The 15476-nt window shown below is 43.5% G+C and overlaps 1 long non-coding RNA gene across 3 annotated transcripts in view; it reads left to right on the top strand.

The window, feature by feature from the left end:
* The window catches only part of LOC115509007, a 38730-nt gene that overhangs the window by 8840 nt on the left and 14414 nt on the right, over window positions 1–15476 (top strand). For 2 of the 3 annotated variants that reach the window (XR_003967189.1, XR_003967188.1), the window contains 3 exons: window positions 6153–6304; window positions 7747–7912; window positions 8884–8994. This is a non-coding gene — a long non-coding RNA (uncharacterized LOC115509007). Of the gene's footprint in view, window positions 1–6152; window positions 6314–7746; window positions 7913–8883; window positions 8995–15476 lie in introns of all 3 variants that reach the window. The other variant, XR_003967191.1, reaches the window with a different exon arrangement.

Below are 15476 nucleotides of genomic sequence, written 5' to 3'. Positions count from 1 at the left end.
TACACTGAGCAAAGGCAAAGGGCTCATTCTGTTGGGTTTGTGCTGTCACAGGAACCTGGGCTAAGGGATTAATGGGCTGATGTTAAACATCTGTCCCCTGTCTTTGGGGGGACGTAAACACACAAAGAGGGAATCTAATGCCATCTACTAAAAGATCTTCAATGAGAGGAAGCCCTTGCTAACATTTCCATCCAGTGGCACCTTAGACACATTGCCTCTTTATGCTAAAACCCCACAGCACTAAGGGCCCTATAAATAGTCTCCATGTGACAGCTCGGAGAAGAAGAGAGGTTTCCTCCAGACATTAGTTGTGCTAAAAGATTCATCATTACCTGCAGTCATGAAATAAATCTTTGATACTTACAACTATAATATCCATGCTCTACGTTTTATTGCAGATATAGGTAGACAGTCATTATTTCTGACACTTTCTCAGCGTTACAAGGAGTACTCTAGGGGAAAAACTAGTGCACAATGCTACAGAAATAGATTGATATAACCACATGGAAACCAGTTACTTTAGTGAGCCATTGTAACCAACACAATATTCCCTTAATGATATTAAACAGTCACATAGATTCCAAATTCCGTGTAAGACTCCTATCTCAAAACAACCCCAGTTATCTACAAATTAAGTTGCCAAGAGGGAAATTTATTTTCTTCACATCACATGGTTGTTCACAAGAAATACATTCCTGAGTGAGAACGGATTTTTTTTTTTTTTAGCATTAAAGTTTATTATTATATAGGGGACATTAAAACAAGACGATGGTCAACAGCAATCACTTTATAGCACTTGTGGGACATTAGAAATCAGTATATTGAGAAGCCTCCAGTTAAAGAGGACTTGGAGTGGTTACCGTGCAGCAGGCATTGGTGTCGCATCAATTGCGATAACATGATATGTCATAACCTGGTGTTGCATCAATTGCGATAACATGATATGTCATAAAGAAGAGGTGTGAAGGTTGTCTTTGGCCGTGAGCTCTTTAAGAGAGAGGCTCTTGCATGCTGTTTTTGAACCCAACAAGTGAGTTACGGAATCCCATAGGAGTCCCTCCTTACCCACAAGTCACTGCTTTTAGCCATGGTGGTCGGCTTTTCAAAATCGCTCAAGTCATAGCCAGGGCAGGATTTTACCTTCCTCTTTAGTCTCGCCAAATGCCCCTTGTTCTCTCATTTTCCGTGATAAGAGGCCGGAGGCTAAAATGGTGGCATATCACCAGTCTGCGGGAAGCGGATTTGCCCATTCGGGAATTCTGTGGTTGTAGTGGAGTGATTGGGACAAGCATGGTGACATATTCCTAGGGCCGGAATCTCATGGAACCGCCTGGTCGCTACATTGGCACGTGTTCTACTGTGGCAGCTCTGGAAGGCTATCCGGTCCACCTGGGGACCACCTGTTTTCACAGCCCAGTCCCCGGATCACTGAATTCAACTAGTGGCAGCCCCTTCTGAAAAGAGTCATCAATTCAAAAAGAAATCTTTGTGTTTGCATATTTAAAGCCAAGATAATTATTGGCAGTCTCTGCATAACAAATGTAATTTCAATTAGACTTTTTCTAAATTAAAAACTATTGCTCGTGTGTAATGAGTATTCCTAGTTTTGTGGTTTTTTTTTTTTTTAGTGCATTTTTAATGTTTTTATTTGAGGAACATTAAGAGCATTGAACAAAACGCTGTCCAATTACTATATAATGTTAACAAATATGCCGAATCCTTCGTTTCTGTGCGAGTAAGTGAAGCTTGTGGAGCAAGACGGGGCAAGCCGATTATCACCGAGATTTTGAACGCTAAGCTAGATGGGACAATATTTGAAATTGTATGGCTGCAGAATAGATTCTTTGGCTTGAAAGTTGCCAGGAGTTGTCAAATTCTTCTTAATGGCTTACTGTCTCTAACATCTTTTTAAAGTTTATTTTTGAGAGAGAGGGAGATCAAGTGGGGCAGAGAGAGAGGGAGACAGAGAAGCCCAGGCAGGCTCCACACTGTCAGCACAGAGCCCCCGGGGGGGGGGGGGGGCTCGAATTCACAGACCGTGAGATCGTGACCTGAGCCCAAATCAAGAGTCAGAGGCTTAACTGACTGAATCACCCAGGCGCCCCAGTATCTCTAACATTTGGTAATGTTATACGTTCCTTATGTTGAATCATTGTTGAAACTTCTACCCATACCTCGGCTATTGGATCAAATTAAAAACAGTATATGGCTTTCTGATAGTATATGGAACGATTGGTTGCAAAGAAAAATTTTGTCGTGGGACGCAGGGTCATTTTGGTACTCTCTGGCAGATTCCAAAAAGATGGAATTGAATAGAAAAATCAAACCAGACATCCTTATCTCCTTGCCTTGCTAACTGGTTTCTGTGGCTTTCACCGCCTGCAAGCTTATCACCAGCACATAGCGTAGCAGTTGGGGCTGTCGTTGTTGATGAAGAGAAGTTTATTTTTGGTGCTGGCATCGTGGATAAAACAGCCCAGGAAAAGTGAATATCCGAATATATTCTCTCCATCTGACATTGTATCACTTGCCTCGGGCCTCTCCACAGTGTTGTTTCTTTCTATGTGGAGAGAAGCAATTAAAAAAAAAATCACCTGCTAAAATGGAGCTTGGATGTTGCTTTCCCATTTTCTGTAAGCAGGTTGGCTATTTTGCCCTTGAGCCTTAAGAAGCGTTGCTGATTGGCTGTTTGTTATTTTTTAATAATATATGGCATGTATCCAAGTAAGCATTCCGATGACCTCGACAATAAAATGTGATTCTTGGCTGCAAGGTCTATGGGGGGATGGCAGGCTGCCAGCCACTCATACATCATTTACAGGTGGCTGTTTCTGACAGGCCGGTGTTAGTTATTGTAAATGAGTGACAGTCCCTATAAGTCACCTGTAAGCCTTACTCCACTGGCCTCGGGCTTCCCGGATGCCCCGGCCCCTTCAGCACACGTGCTCCTCCCTGTCGAAGACCCTCATCCACAGACCCTCCCGTGCACGCTGCTGTCTGCCTGGGCTCATCAGTACGTGGCACTACCTTGTATGTGATTGACGATAATTAGGTTTCAACTGCCTTCTGATGCAGAAATACTATTAGAGCACGGCCAATTCTGGTCCTGTAATCTTGCCTCTGAAAGGGTATTGATTCACTCTTTCACATTTTTAAAAGGTCATGGCAATAATTCCATCTGAACTGTGCTAAGTGAAAATAGTTTGTAGAAATAATATGGTTGCTTCTTCGTTCCATGGTAATTGAAAGCCGCAATGGCTTGTTTCTTTTAGTATATTTTAATTACATGTGTCTCTTCCTCCCATCTTCCCCTGATGGAGTGTTTGTGAAGTTATAAAACAGTCGGCCCTCTGTGTGAAATGTCTTCTGACTTTTGGGCAAAGAGGACTTTTTTGTTTTCCTACTGTGTGAAGTGAGGCCTAACCGAATACTTGGGTCATGTTGCCTTGTTAACGTAAGGCTTAAAAAGGGAAGACGCAATCCTTTTCCCTGGCACTATCACCTGCCTGCCTGTTTCAATGAGATTAGAGCACACTGGCCTTGGTAAACAGGATACCAAATTTGCGTGCTTTCCACAAATTTTCATCGTAGCTACGCAGTCCTTTCTGGGTCGACTGAAAACTATTATTCTCGGTAGTTATCAGCCCATAATAAAATGAATTCGTTGTGAGCGTGCAGAGCTCCAGTAGGGTAACCACCCCGGGCAGGTGACAAGAAACTACGAATGCTGTAGCGTAAATTACTGGGAAACTCAGACTGCAGGTAGAGACTTTTTTCCTACGTCTCCAGCTTTGCCGAGGCGAAAGAATTTTAAAGTGCTTGAATCGCGTGTTTCGTGAAAGGGGCCGATCAGACTTTATGCTCTGAGCCACTCTGTATATGTCTCCCAGTTAGGGGGTGAGGAGCGGGGGAAGCCTCAGCTGTTTCTAATCTCAAAAATGAGCCCGTCATTGTACTTGCAAACTAAGGGGCATATTCTCACCCAGAGCATGGGGATTTACGCACATAATTACCATTAATGCTAATGGCATTTATGTCTGTACAGCCCCGCACATCAAGATGAGAATATATTTCCATGTCTTCACGCTGTGAAAGTCCATTTAATATCATTCATTTTACAACTTATTTTTTAAGATGATGTCCATATTCTGTCATGGCATACATATGCCTAGTTAAAAGTAAATGTGGGAAATATTGGGAAGAGATGTGATAGCTAAACTTGTTCGCGTGGATGAAATATGGCTGAACTCAAATCCATTCATACTCTTTAAACACAACGCTCTATTCGGCTTTGAAACTGCTGGCACGCTTTTCATAGTGTTATAAATTTGTCAGCCTAATGGGACGTTTTGTAGATGTTTTCCTTTTTAAGTGCTTTAACAGGAGTAGGTATTCCATTGATCCAAAAATTCAGCTCAGCGTTTCATTTCTTCGAGATGGGAATCATACACTGAATGTCTATCAGAGATTAAGTGGTGGACAGTGCCCTCCATCTCGTCAAGGAAAGGCAATTCACTCCCTGCCGAAGTCTCCTCTCTTCTGGCCTCCGGGAACATCTCAAGAGGGGGGCCTGGTCTGCGGCCGGAGATGTCAGTGGTCATCAGAATTTGAGGTTGTTCCACATCTACATCGATTGTATGATTCTCTTTATACATCAGGCCCAATAGCCTATTGAAAGGCGTCTTCACGTCTATGCTGGCCAAGCAAATTCAGATCCAGGTCTTGATTGATCTGTCCTGGGACTTTGACCATTAAGCGAAAATGATGGATCTACCTCACCTGTCCCATCTCTGAAACCTTTCTCTTTGAGCCAGCCCAAAGCAAAAGGGTTCCGTGTTTAAAACGGAGATGTAAGAATCCGACAGGCATGCTGAAATCCTTCCTGAGAGGTCTCTGTGGGTCTCCTTCAAAGGTATACGGCCTCCTCTGGGGGAAAGAGAAGAGCTTCGTAGCAGATCTCAGAAGGCTGCGCAAAAGGAGTGAGGTCACTTCTGAATGGGCTCAAGATGGCCAACTGTGTCCAGCTGGGTGGCCTCAGGCACAGCACTGGACCAGAGTCTGTTTCCTCGTGGATAAGATTGAGCGGGATGAATACTGAGTGTCTTTACTGCCTTGAAATTTTATAACCAGTGCCATGCCGTATTTGGCTTTTATAAACATTAGGATTATGGTGAATTACAATGAATAACCGAAAGGAAACACTGGTGTCCAAGGGGTTAGGCATGCGAGGAGGTGAGACTCCAGAGTATTGTTAGATGTCTGGACACAAAATGCTAGTAGAACAGCTACGATGCAGGCCCAGAGCCTATGCCCGAGTCCAGACCACATCCTGATATGCGATTGCTTTGCGTTCGACTTGCCGACTTGACTCTTACCAGCCTAGTAAGTTCCGCAAGCTGTGCTGTCAATCGCTGTGACGTCCAACCTCCAGGCGCGGAATGCACTGGGCACCTGGTGAGGAAACGGTTCCCCCTCTTCCATCTTGCCTAGCATGACCTAACCCGCAGGCTTTCCCGTACCAGTCACCAACATTCCCTGGGCATTTTCCTCTTAAGGTCACCGCCTCCTCAGTCACACTGATCACAGAACTCTTGTGATCCAAAAATTCAGTTCCGCGTTTCATTTCGTAGAGCCGGGAATCATACACTGAATGTCTTACCAGAGATTAAGTGGTGGAAGGTGCCCTTCATCTCTTCAAGGAAAGGCAGTGCACTCCCTGCCAAAGTCTACTCTCTTCTGGCCTCTGGGAACATCTCAGGAGCAGGGCGTGGCCCTCCAAATTCCCTGGATTCTCGTAGTGTTTCGGTTTTCTTCTCAGTGCCCTAGAGCCCTGCTTTGTACCTCCATGGCCCCTTCCACTCCACACCATTGCAGGTATTTTTGAACAATTACATGATGCGGCTTTATTACATTATCCTCACGTTTAGAAATAGGGCTTCCTTAGCATTACTTCAACACCTATTGGGCCCCTACTATGTCTCAGCCTTGGGCGAGAGCCTGGGGACAGAACTGAACGAAACACCGTCCATGACTTCTAGGGCTTGATGAGTTAACATTTGTATAGCATTTGACAATTTCAAAAGACTTTCACATACATTTTCTTGTGTGCTGTGCACAATGTGGAGCCGATGGTACTCTTATTTCCATTTCAGAGGAAAATGGAGACAGAAAGACTGGATACGTTGTTCAAGATCCCCTGGTTTGGAAGTATGAGTGTTGCCTCAAACCCAAGTCTTCCGGCCCCACACTCCTTGGTCTTACCTCTCTACCACGCACCTACTCAGAACGACAACTCAAAACAGAGGTATGCCTGGTAAGCTTGGGGTATTCCGTTTTTCTGAGAAGCATCAGACACTGTGAGCGAAAGACTAGAACAAGGGCCATAGTGCTCCAGAGAGGCTGGCAAGCAGTTTGAGCCAAATCCAAGCCTTGCCTGTTCGAGTCGTGCCTCCTTCAGGTGCTGAGGCAAGGACAGCCCATCCACTCTCGAAGTTTCCAGAATCACAGTTGGGTACTTTTTTGAACTCACACCATTGAAAACTATCAAGGTCAGAACATGATTGAAGAACCTTCTCCCTCTCTCTTAAGTTGCTGCGTTTATATGATATTGTTTTCCACTAAAGAAGGTTCTCTTAAAAATGAGGTTGAGATCCCTAAAGAAATTGCTTCAATCAGCAGCAGGGCTTAATGACTGTTAATGGGAAGTGGAGATAGGATAGTAAGTGTTACTTTGATTAATAAGAGAACTGCAGAGAATTTAAATTGTGCCACTGATGGATTATTTTCTTCAAGCTTGATAAGCACTTCTCATTTGTTCTTAAATTTGGTCAATACTGTTAAAGGCAGCAAAATGAAGTATAATTAATTCTATTACGGCTGCTCAGACCAAGTGTTACTAAGAAACAGATTATGATGCAGGCGACAGCAGAACTCACTGTGTTGACAGTCCGATGCTTTGAATACCTGTCGTTGCTTGCTAGCCTAAAAGAATGAAGAAAATATTTCCGTATCGTGATTTCGAGATGCCTAAAACTGTTTTTATCATCTGCACGTGTTCCACTGACCTAAATCAGGGAGTTATCAATGCAACGACCAGCTGCCACTAAAATGATCCCGCCTTGGAAATATAGAGAGTAAATAAAAGATTGGGATCATATATCAGTTAAAACATTAGGAGCTGGACGCTCATTTTGAATTAATCACTAAGAAAATGAGATATTGATTTGATGTTGAGAGAAAGCTTTACATATTTCCTTTTTTTTCAAAGCTTCTGCCCCATATGATGAGCCACGCTTTTCTTTACCTTTGCTATTCATTTTACTTAGAAGAGTGGATAAACAGATGACATTCAGAGAAAAGATATCTTATTTTAGTAGGCAGTTCTATTTACTCTGAGTACTAATGCCTAGCATGGCACGAAATTAGACCCACGATTTCCCTTTTTTTCTGAAAACAGCAGGATTACACCAGCGTTTCCTGAATAGCTTTTTCCCTCCCTCAACCCTTTTTGAAAATCTATCACTATCTATTTATTTAAAGGACACAAATGACTTTATAAGTCATGCTCAATGTCGTGCCTGAATGTGGATTGATACGTACGCGGTCTTACCTCCTGATTTTCAGCTTCTCATTCAGTGATTCTCATCCCTACAGCTCATTCTCCAGGGTATCTCTGGTTAATTCCAGGAGTGCTTCCAAGCCTTAAAATGAAAATAAATTAATTCTACTTCATATTTTTTTTTAAAGGAAATAAGCAATGTGTCAGTCCTGTTTCACAGAAGCCACCAAATAACAGCAGGCTTTTACAACTCCAGAAAGGCTGGGAATCAGACTCCTGCTGCACATGTGTCCTTCTGTTCGCTATTTCTATTTCCAAGTCTTGCGCTTCTTCCAAAGTGTGTAAAGTCACTGGGTGAGTAATCCTGGATTAACATAAAACCTAAGTGTGGTGGGCTGATAGGGCAGTTGTAAAGTTTCCGTGAAGTTCTACTTCCGTTATTAAAATTGTAAACCTTATCGGGGCGCCTGGGTGGCTCAGTCGGTTAAGCGTCTGACTTCAGCTCAGGTCACAAACTCGCAGTCCGTGAGTTCGAGCCCTGCGTCGGGCTCTGGGCTGATGATGGCCCAGAGCCTGGAGCCTGCTTCTGATTCTGTGTCTCCCTCTCTCTCTGCCCCTCCCCCGTTCATGCTCTGCCTCTCTCTGTCTCAAAAATAAATAAACGTTAAAAAAAAAATTAAAAAAAATTGTAAACCTTATCTATTATGAATTGGGGACTAATTCTCCTGCCCCGATGTCCCATAAACATAATGTCTAAAGACGGGAAAATTATAGGAAGTGCATTTTAGACCAGAATGCAAAAGTCAAGCTATTCTAGAAGCCATTGGCGGGAGAGCTTATTTTTGGAGATAGAACACAGCATCTGAGAAAGAGCCAGCAGCTGTCAGAAGCCCAGGTTCTGGAGCTTCTTATGCTGCTGCAAAGCTCTGAACCACCTTGGATGAGTGAGTCTCTTAATCCCTCTGGGACTGAGTTCTCTCCTCGGTAAGGTGAAGGGTTGGCCCAACTGATCTCCCTCAGCCTTTTCACCCTTGAAAACGCTGGCCTTTCAGTAAAGCTCAAGCCTAGGATATTTAAAGGGTGCTTTTAAAGCTCAGAATGACGTGGTCTGTGCAGATACTAGAATTCCCGCAGTGCCGTAAGCTCACGATCTTCTGGGGCGGGTAATTCACTCTGCAAATGGAAAGTGGTCCCTGCCACATATCTATGCTAGAGACAGAACGGCTTGTCTCTGCCCTCAAGCCGCTTGCGTGCTAGTGGGGGTGCGGGGCGGCCATAAGCAGGGGCACAAACCCTCCATCCAGTAAGTGGGGTACTTTTTCCAGAAGTGCGTTGAAGAGATGCAAACCAGGAAGTGTTTACGTGATAAAACGGGCTCAGAGACAACTCTCTGGCAAGGGGAAACCAAGGGCGAGAAAACTGACCACCAGAGGAAGGTAAGTGGAAACACGGAAGGGATAATTCAGCCTGCTTGCCTGAGTGATTAAGGCAGAAATAAGCCAGGTACTCCTCTACGTCGGCTCATTGCTTTGTCTGAGCTTCTCTTTTCTATTATATATACTTTCAAAGGGCTCTTGATAATTCAAGGGATAAACAAAACAAAACAAAACAAAAACAAGCAAAGGAACGATTGTTTCCGTTTCTTTTTACCCAGAGACTCCCAGCCGTAACAACTCCAATCATCTTGACTTTGGCTTTCCAGATTGCTGCAGACAATTCAAGTTTAAAAACTTCGAGCTGGACTATTTCCATTCATACCGTATCTCTCAGTTTGCCCGTAGAATTTGGTACAACTTACGACTTTAGAATTACTGTATAATGCTCAGAGGTGTGAAACGCCATTTCGAGTAATGCCTTTCTTCAGTTAATATAGATAAATATTGATGGCAGGCAGCAGTAAAACAAGTCATTAAATTCTTCAGTGCAAGTGTGTCCCACACATTGCTGGAAGCTACAGAAATCGCACCAGGCTCTGAGAAAACCGCTGCATCTGATTAGAGAGTGCTCACATACACCCCTGGCTTGCTCCTTCCAAACTGGAAAACAAGGGAGCGCGGGTGAGGCGGGAGAGAGCGCGGGGTGGGGTTGGACTTCCACGGCAGGTCTATTCTGTCTACCCTTTCTTCTCGCTACTACCCTAATGAATTCCTGGGTGAGCCAGAAACCTTTGAAAAATGGCTATCGGTGGCAAATGGGAGCTCTGGTGCCCTGAAAACAAAGCAACTTGAAACCTACACCAGTAACCCTATAAAAGCAGCTAAAGGTTTGGAGGGGTAGTACCCCCCCCCCTCCTCCACTGCCGTTTCGATTATTTGACTTCAGAGTCTTTGTGGCGATGCGGAACTTGGCCTGGGTCACTTAGATGTGTGGGGGTGGGCGGCTGGCTTCGGGGCCCCGATAACCCGTCTGTTGCTTGATTCCCGGGGATGAAAAATGAAGGAACTGCTTCCTGATTTTGTAACGCCATCCTTAAGGGTTGCAGCCCGGTATAGATTTTGAAGCGCCACGGCGTGGGGTATCCTTTCTTCAAGGTGTTTTTAATGGGCTCCGGGTTGTCAAAGACACCGCTCTGATAATGAGGCTGAGCCCCGTGTGAGGAGAAAGCTCTGTAATGAGGGAGGAGGACAATTTGTTACAGTTATGTGGTTACTTGGCCATAATATCTTTTTGAGGTTTATTAAATCATATAAAATTTCAATTTACACTGTAATATTCTATAAAAGATGGAGCACACAGAAGTAATAAGTATGACAACATTTCTTTCATTTATGAATCGTATTGTTGATTGTGTTAACACTGCCTCATCCAGCAACAGGATTATTTATGTTGGGACAGTAATTTTCTATCTCCAATTTAATTGTGTAAAAGTTAATTACAAACTAGAATAAAATGAATGCAGTGATGGAAGGCAGGGAAATGCTGAGATAGGGTGTTATTGGGGGAAAATATTTACTCAGGCTCTTCCTCGTGGAGATCGTTGTTACGGGAACCCAGGGGCTAAGGTGGCTTTGGTTGCATGAAGAGAGGCCCTTGGTTTTATCTACTAGGAAATGAACTGTTCGGTAGCTTCCTATGTTCCCTATGTTCTCGGTGTTCCCTGTGTTCTCCGTGACCATTCTAGAAGCCCCTTCCTTTCCCAGTGCAGCAGCTGGGGCCCAGACAGGTTACAAAACCTGCCCCAGTCAACCAGCAAGGTCGAGACAGAGTGAAGACTAGAATTCAGGTCTCATGACACCAGGTCAGATGACTTGCACGTAAATGTGGGTGTATATTCGTTTCTGCCTTAAAGAGTGGGGGAGGGGGTTTAGAAGAGGCAGAAATTTTCTCCAAATTTCACCACAAGGCGATCTGTGCCAGGGGAGAAGGCAAATTGCAATGTAAGTATTCTCCAGTCGGGGACGCTCGCTTTCCCTCTCCTGTTGAACTCTTTTTCCATGTTGCGATTGGTAACAACCAAATTCCTCCGGGAGACTTCCTACCAAAGCAGAAAAGCCAGGTACAACCGTGCAAGGGTGGCTCCAGCCAGCCCTGACCCCCAAGAGCGAGAGGAGCACAGGGGAAAGAGACTGGAAGCAAAAGTGAGAGAAGCCTCAGGCCCCGGCCTAGGAAACCCCGGGCCTTCATTGACTTCCCCCGTCACTTCTCCACATGCGCTGTCCCCTGCTCCCCTGGCCTTGCCCAAGAGCCTTTGTGCCTCTCGCTGAGAAGGCGGGTGAACTCAATGACACCCACTTATTTCCCGCCACATTCGCTCCCCTTTCTCCAGACAGATGATCTCTTCCCCTTCCCGTCCTCACCACCGCACTTGAACCATTTCGGGGCCTGTTGAAATATCAAGATTGACTTGCTAGGTGAAAGACTTTTATATTTAGTTTTTAATAGAGCAAAAGTGACTCTAAATTTGTTAATATTCTTTAGGTTACATAGGACAAATTACAGATAAGTGAATCAGTAATGAAATTTGTAATGAGAATTTCTCAAGTATGAAATGTTGGCGCAAGGAAAGTTAATTGCGGGGTTTTACAGCCATTATAGTTTATATCATAAATGCAAAAATGACTAGGGCCATTTAATTACGGTAGGAACACACTAAATTTTTATGGAGTGCCATTTTGTTAAAGAGGTACTCGGAGCATTAAGAGCAAATACATCCTAACAGTGGGTCCAGGTAGCTTTCACAACATCAAATAAATATGCTATTGCTACAAAATTGTTCCTTAGATACTATAATTGACATGATGACTAATGAGATGGGTTTATTCTCACAGCTTCATATACTCAATTTACAGTGTCGGAAAGTTATTTTTTCTGCCGTCCGTAGACCTAGAAGGAACCAGAAAAATCCCTCCTGGAAAACACTATCTCTGCCGCTTCTCTAATTAACCTTCAAAAATGCATTTTGAAATATAGAAGTTGGTGCCTGGCATAGAAATTGGATTGTCTCAGGAAAAAAAGACCCAAGTGCTAATTTGTTCCTTATTAAATATCTGCCATGTCAAAATTACAGGCAGCTAATGTTTTGGCGCCTTTCAGCAGGGCTAGGGACGGCTTTTCCAGAGGGCCAGGCACAGTGGGGTGGTTCTGGGTACCATTTACCCCAGAAAACAGTGTTGTCCTCATTGACTGCACCCAAGCTCAAGACTCCCTGTCACTCTCCCCTCAACCCCCAGTCCGGCCAGGTCCCTGCAGGGGTCAGATCCCCTGGTCTCTAAGGGAAGGAGGGAATATAACAGGACAGACAGAGAATCCTCATTAGAATCCGTCACTTTGGGGGATGCGTCGCCCTCCTCACCTTCTCATTCCAGGCTTCAGGAGCTTCCAGAAGACAAAAGAACATTTCACGGGGAAAAAGAGCTAAATTAACTCTGGACCCCTAAAAGTGATTCAAATTGTTTTGGAAACCCAGAATGGTAGTACTCTCATTATTTTGAAAACCTAGAACAGTTTAATCTCTATTATCCAGTAAATTCCCAGGGAGGATATTCTTCTAGCCAGTATTCCTTTTTCAAAAGCAAATGAAAGATATATGCGGTTTCCCATGTTTAATCAGTGGAACTGAATTCAGGGACTGTTGGTCTGTTACACCTGCATTCAAAACCCTGCTCTGCCACGTAGTGACCATGATACTCTGAGCCCCTTTGTCCTCGTCTGATAAGCAAGAAAGTAATAATAATACTGATTTTCCAGAGATGCTATAGGACTCTGACAATTGAGTGAAGAATGTGTAAATATAAAAGCGGAATGTCACATGTTCTTAGCATTATTCACAATAGCCAAGGGACGGAAGCCACAAAGTGTCCACTGACGGATGAATGGATGAACAAAATGTGGTGTCCAGACAATGGCCTTAACAGGAAGGAAATTCTGACACCTGCTGTGTCATGGATGAATCCTGAGGCCCCTATGTTGAGTGAAACGAGCCAGTCACAAAAGGACAAGCGCTCTACGATGCCCCTCGTGTGAAAGACCCAGCAGTCAAAATGTGAGTGGTCAAGTTCATGGACACAAAGGTAGAATGGTGGTTGCCAGAGGAGAACGAGACATCGTTGTTGAATGGGTGCAGAGTTTCAGTTTTGCAAGATGCAAAGAGATCTGGAGATGGTGGTGGTGATGGTTGTACAACAATGTAAATGTACTTAACGCCAGAAAGCCCTGTACTCTTAACAATGGTTACCATGGCAATCTTTATGTTATAGGCATTTGATCACAATTGTTTATCTGTTTTTGGTGTTTACTTATCTATCTGTCTGTCTGTCTATCTATCTATCTGTCTGTCTGTCTATCTATCTATCTATCTATCTATCTATCATTTATGGACGTTTACTTTATTTTAGGTTAGAATCTATACTATATTTTCTTGCTAGATTGTTTCAGCTTTGGTGCTTCCAGGTTCATTGCTGTCTTCTTTGAACATGTTCTCATCTTTTGGGGGGCATTTTCTTGTTTTCTGGCATTAGAAGATGTTCTAGATTCATCTTGTATTCTCCTTGTCCTGGCTCAGAATTGGCCACTTCTCCAAAAGCTCTGATTCTTTTTATTGGCCAGTGCTGTGTAGATACCCAGATAGCTATGTTGTAGGTGTGTTCATTGCTCCTGGGTGGTAATGCCTTTAGGCCTTCATATATATATATGTATATACACACATATATGTATATACATATATACACACATGCATATGTATATACATATATATACACATATATGTGTGTATATACATATACATATAAAGAGAGACAGACATGTATAGATAGATAGATAGATATGAATATGATTTAAAACTAATTATCACAGGGATCATTTTATACGTATCCCTTTTCTTACTTGTAACATCTTTCTTCTATGGTGGAAACTGCTGCTCTCGAATTCTAAGATGAATTTACCTATTTATTAGTTCTATTATCTACATAGATTAGTTCCAGACTTGCTAGCTGATAGTCCTGTGAGAAACATGTTTGCTAACCAGGTCACAGCATTTATGCTGCTTGTCTTTAGCCTTACAGTAGCCAGTCAGGACACTGTTTTCCACAGTTGTTTAGTTATTTTCTTCCCCATCCCTTTAATGTAGTTGTTCATTCGCAATAGAGCTAGATTTAGTTTTAGTATTTGTATTCCATTTGCCCCCCCCCCCAACACACATCCTGATTGCTTTGAATTATTTATTTATTTGGGATATGTGAAGCATTACTTTGACGCATAAGTCAAACTGTACATAAGATGTACTCATAGAAGGATGGCTCTTTCCTCCTCCCTTCCTCCCCTCTTCTGTTTTCCTCTTCTCTCCACTCCTGTCCACTCACCTGCTGTAGGTAGTAGCCCATACCCTTCGTTTCTGGCTAACCCTCTCTGCATTTCCTTTGTGCAAATGAGTACATGGCTGGGTATTTTCCTATATTCTCTCTTTTTACATGAAAGGTAGCATACTCCAAATACTCTTTTGGACTTTACTTTTTTTCACTGAACATTAGGACATGGAACCTTCACAGTTTTCAAAAAAGAGCGTACGTTTCAAAAGGCTGAGGAGTGCTGGGGCACCTGGGTGGCTCGGTTGCTTAAGCGTCTGATTCTTGATTTTGGCTCAGGTCATGATCTCATGGGCGTGGGATCGAGCCCCACGTTGGGCTCTGTGCTGAGTATGGAGCCTACTTCGGCTCTCTCCTTATCTCTCTGCCCCTTCCTCTCTCACTCTCTGAATAAATAACCAAACAGGTAAATAAACAAACTTCTTTTTATAAGGCTGAGAAGTGCTAAGTAGACTAGACAACCTCCAACCACTTTAAAATAGAAGGACTCTAGCAGAATACTAGAAGGATCTTCTAGTCTAGAAAACTAGTCTAGGAAGACTAAATTGGCCTTGCTTTCAAAGAGCCTACAATGGAACTAAGGAGACAAAATGTGTATTCGTGGAAAAAATTGTCAACCTTCTGAAACGAATTGCATCTTCTCAGTCCGCCGGGAGAGCAGGTATCAGATAGCGATAATTTTGTCGAAGAAATTCCAGTGGAAAGAGAGCAAAGCCGTAATGATTTGAGCTGAATGCTCTGGGATTTACAGAAATCCAGAGGTTTGGCTGAAACGGATGTAGATTCTGGCTCGTTGCAGGTCATGTGTCACTTAAATGTCTTTAGTCCACTGTGTTAGGTCCCTTATCTCAGTGCTTCTCAGACTTCAGGCGAGCACACAGCTTCCCCCCACCATCTTGTTAAAATGCTGCTTCTGATTCAGTAGGGCTGAGGTGGAGCCTGAGAAGGTGCATTTCTAACAAGCCCCAGGTCATGCTGTTGCTGCTGGGCCACAGACCACACCCGAGTAGCAAGACCTTATGTGGCGTCTCGGACTCAAGTTCCAAGATCCTGCTCCTTCCTTATGGAATCAATGTGCTTTCCAAATACGTGAAAAAAAAAAAAAATCCCAACAAAAA

The sequence above is a fragment of the Lynx canadensis genome, chromosome A2, assembly GCF_007474595.2.
Source record: "Lynx canadensis isolate LIC74 chromosome A2, mLynCan4.pri.v2, whole genome shotgun sequence".
NCBI classification, from domain to species: domain Eukaryota; kingdom Metazoa; phylum Chordata; class Mammalia; order Carnivora; family Felidae; genus Lynx; species Lynx canadensis.
The sequence above is the reverse complement of the archived record's forward strand: the minus strand, read 5'-3'. Positions and strand labels throughout refer to the sequence as shown.